The sequence below is a fragment of the Fragaria vesca genome, linkage group LG1, assembly GCF_000184155.1.
Source record: "Fragaria vesca subsp. vesca linkage group LG1, FraVesHawaii_1.0, whole genome shotgun sequence".
Taxonomy (NCBI): Eukaryota; Viridiplantae; Streptophyta; class Magnoliopsida; order Rosales; family Rosaceae; genus Fragaria; species Fragaria vesca.
In genome coordinates this window covers 17,188,030-17,192,990 of record NC_020491.1, presented here as the reverse complement: position 1 = coordinate 17,192,990, position 4,961 = coordinate 17,188,030, and positions in this window count along the sequence as shown.

Sequence of the window (4,961 nt, the reverse complement as noted above, 5' to 3'; positions counted from 1 at the left end):
AACCCTAAGAGGATAAACTTGCTTGAAGTAAAACTCAATCAACTTGAGCTTATACCGAGGATCTTGAATAGTGGCAACGGTTCCAATAACATCCCAATACTTCTCAAATTTTTCTTTCATTTTCTTTGCCATTTCTATCACTTCATAAATATCAGACTGAAGCCACTTAGATATAGCCAACTTAATTTGGCAAATCTTCGGAAATAACAAGTTGGCGTGGAACACTGATCAATGTTACTTCAAAATTATCCCATATTGGTGCTTTTCTCTTTCTTTTGTGTGGAACACTTTGTTCCACATCCTCATTCATGATTTCATTATCAGCACAGCTATACTCTTCCATACTGTAAAAAAAAAAAATAGAGAGAGAGAGAGAGGTTCAGTCATGTTGGTTTTGAGACAGAAAAAGAAACCAATCAATAAGAAATATCACAGTTGTAAAACTGACACCTTCATGAACAACTCAACTAAAAATAATAACAATCTTGCTATATGTAATAAACCTAAAGTATCAGTAAGCTATCATGATAGAAGCACAAAGTGTTATGTTTATAATGTATTTCCGACCCTATTTAGCTATGTAATTCCTTTAACAATATTCATATTAACTAAGTTTGTGTTTTTAGGTCATAAATAAAGCCGAGGAGCCCAAAAGAGACGAAAGAGGAAAAATCTTAAAGAAAAATGAATCCATGTCGTGCAAGGAAAGAAATCAGAAAATCTGTCAGAAATTATCAGTCAAATTCGACAGAAGATTGTGATTAGCTCAGAACGATCCATGAGATGTGCCATTATCAATGGAAAGCTACAAGAGTCTAATTTCCAGAAATTTTTACGGATCGTCAATACCTATTTTGGAGAAGAAGTTATGACCGTTTGAGTGGCTGAAGGTCAGTATGCCCGAATTTCTGATTTGGACCAAAACTTCTATTTTGAGGCCCAAACCACATTGGTAAGCCCATGGACGAGTTTTGAGGGTTTCATAACCCTAACCACAACAGAAAAGAAGGGGAGGACGTGAAGATTAGAGGAGGCCAGTGATCTCACATCATCAGAACCTCCATAGTTGCAGACTCGCACAAGGAAGCCGCCAAGCCATCATTGATCTCTCCATCATCCACGGTTTACCTTTCCTTTGTCATATTTTATTCTCCTTGTGTGATTTGGCAGCCATGTGTGGCTGAATTCTCTTAGTTAGGGGTAAGATTTAGAGCCCCAAGAATGTTTGAGATATTATTTTGAACCTTGGTTTCAAATTATTGAGTCTTTTAAATTGTTTATTTGGTTTTGGTTTATGGAGAACTCTTGCTTGTTTATGTTCATGTATGCGTAACATAGAACATTATGAACTTGTGAGTGGGGCTAGAATTAGGTTGTTTAATCTCCTAAACGGTTAATACAGCTTAATTCAAGATAGTAAAACCTATAGGACAATAGGTGAAACCAAATAGAGAGACTTGCATGCTAGGTAGGCTTTCCGCACTAGTTTTGCATACTTGGTCAGTCAAACTTTCATTGATCTTAATGCTTGAATAATTTGTTGATAGGATAGCATCTGTACCTTGATTGGCTATTCTAAAGGCTTGATAACGGTGCGTTCATCTTACTTAAGTAATTAAGGAAAGTAATAAGGACTTACGCAGTGCGTTCACGGTTTGTTCTTGATTGATACCGATTTGTGACTTAATGATTGAAGCTTTGGTTGTTAACATGTCTTGAAACATACTTGGTGGTGGATTTCTAAGTCTCTAACGTCTCCTCTATCTGATCTTTTCTGCTTTATTTTGTTTCTTTGTTTTCTCTTGTTTATAATCACAAAACCCCATATCTCTAGTACTATTATCTTTTGTTTTCTCTTGTTTTGTAATTAACGTAAATTGTAAAGGTACCCTCAATCCCCGACTTTTATAACGATACTTTTATTTGCTATATACTACAATTGACACAAAAGAGTTTTTAAATAAAACGTGACACGACTCACCCCGAATTTCACCCTGAAACCCAGAGTAAGTCGTGCGGGGACCACCTCCAAGGAAAATTTACTGAAAAGATTAAGAAAATCTCCCTTGCAGATGGACAACCCTAACTCGAAAATTTCATATTACACTCTTAATTTAACACTTCTGAACATCACATAATATACAAAAATTCTAAAGTATTCAGAGCTACTAAACACAAGCGGAAGCAAGAAAACACGAGTAGGTTGAACAGGTAACCTACTGGCGAAAACTGGCAGAAATGCGGGTGACTATGCCTCGTCTCCTACTAGATCCAACCCGAACTCTGCAGACTGGGCAATTTAAAACGAAGGGCCCAGGGGAAAACATTTAATAACGTTAGAGTGAGTGGACAAAAATAAAATAATTAATAAAATATTTATGTTTCCCCAAATTAATTTCTAAGGAAAAATCGAATGCATGCCGCAAGCGATAAAACTTTTATTCCATAAAATATCGAGCCTCTCAGACTCTATAATATATGTATGTATTTACACTCGTCCATACTCCCTATATAAATTCATGGGTCTATATAGGGCTACTACGCTCGCGTCCAACGCTCACGTCACGCCTTAATGCGGTGCTACACTACGCCATCAAGGTGGACAAACGGGTGTATAAATATGTGTCCATACCCCCTATATGAATTAAACACTCAAATAGGGTTACTACGCTTACGTCCAACGCTCACGTCACACCATAATGCGGCTATATGCTACGCCATTAAGGTGGACAGACACATATGGCTAGCTAGCATTTTCTATACATACTCTCTCATATATTCATATTTATATTCACCGATAATCCCATTTTCGATAACTCTCTCTCAGAGAAATAAAAGCGTCAAAATTAATTGACGTCAAAACTCCAACAAAAGGAAATGTTCAATCATGAACCATAGCATGCATATTATTTCAAATAAAAGTCCACTCACAAATTAGGCCTAAGCCTGATGTCGATCTGGGGTCTCGTCTGCTCGAGCCTCCTCAAGTCCTGTTCCAAATATAATATTAATTCCCAACCAAATAATCCAATATTTAATCAAAATAGGCAAAATTACCCGAGAGCCATAATTACGCTCATCATTGCCTAACTTCGATATTCTTACATCGGAACGATCCGAACTTAAATATCATACTCAACAGTCGTAAATACAACCTCCCCAACATACGACTTAAATCCTACGGCCGGAGTCTACATTAATTAACCGCCAAAAATACAAAACTTCGGAAATTCACAAACCTATCCAAATCTCATCCAAAAATTCCATAAATCACACCAATATACTCCTCTTAATATTCCACATTTAAAACCCTAAAAATCTCCTAACCGGCGGCGGCGCCGCCGGCGGCTCCGCGGGTAGCGGCGGCCGGCAGCCGTTTTCCGGCGACCTCCTATGCTCACCAAAAATTGGCAGCATCTTCCTCTTAACCTCCTCTACAACATTCCTAACTACCACAAACTCCAATTCTAAGCCTAACCATGTCGATCGAACACAAACAACCAAAAATCCCTAAAACTTTCAATTAAACAAACCTCCCTAACGAAATCGAATTTAGCCGAAACCTTTTGAGGGATTACTCACCTAGATGAGGGCTACAAGTTGAGCCAACAATCTCGGCCTATGGTGGCCGGAGGACGGAGCTCCGGCGAAGGGACAGTCGGCGGTTCCGGCGGCTTTTTCTCCTCTCCGGCGGCACCACCGGCTCGGACACTAGGCCGGGGAGGGAGAGGAGGTGACGGGGGTCCGATCTGAGCTGGTGCGGCGGCCGGTGGGTGGCCGGACGGCGGCAGTCGACGGCTGGAAGTCCGGCGGGAAGAGAGAGCTCGGGGAGAGGAAAAGAAAAGAGGAAAAAAAAGAGAAAGGGAGGAAGAAAAAGAATGGGTTGGGCCTCCACCGGTCCAACCTATCAACCCAATTCCAAAAAAATGAAACACCCCGAAAAATAATACCCGAATAAAAATTACCTTTTACTAGCTAAAATTTACTATTTTTACCGTCGTCGTATTTTCCCCATACGAATAATCCTCCGCACATAATCGTCCCCGAAACCCCTTTAGGGACCAATTAAACTATTTACACAATGACGGAGACGGTAAAATTCTTATTATAATCAGGCTAGTAAATAAGGTAAAAATATAAGGATCGGGATGTGACAAAACGCCCGGTTTCAGTCGCTATCATATCAACACTCTTATCATTCTATCTCATAAGCTCAACACAAAAGAAAGGTAGACTGTCTTAATAAAGATATAAAAGCAATTTGCTGTAGAGTAAAACACACATATCTGCTGGCCTTTTGCTTAGATTCTAGAAACTAAAGGCTGTCGTCAATCATCTACGAGTAAAGAGAAAACCTCAAAGCAAGAATACCTTGAGTGATACTTAATCATAGTCTACAAAGCTCAATGAAATGCTCCAACTTGATAAGACATTCTCCTTAAATCCAACTTTATTAAACACATTCATTTATGCAAAGCCCACTTTCACAGAAAAAGAAGAAGAAAAAAGCAGATCATAGATTTCCAGCATCATAAATACATGCACTCATTGATCAAATGAATACGAAAAGCTTCCTCGGATCAAGCTAGAGCTGAATCTCTCAAATTATTAACATAACTACCTCTCTCAAAGTCGCAATTATGAACCTCTATAATTGAAAGGAATTCAAATATCAAATCATTGAAAATTGTAAACACATAGAGCATGATAGGTTAGACACAGTAAACATACACTACCATAAGTTTCAATCTAACAAAACTGCCATTTGCGCATCTCAAAGCTTCAATCTAACACCAGAACCATACTAACCCAGAAATGATACAAGGGTAATGAACTACTTTAGAGAGATCTGACATGAAAATTGAAGCAATACTGCAAAAAATGCTGACGTCGGAGCCGGCAATCGGTTGGGTATGGAGACTAAGCTTGGATCAAAGACTCGGAGAAGACGAGTTTGGGAA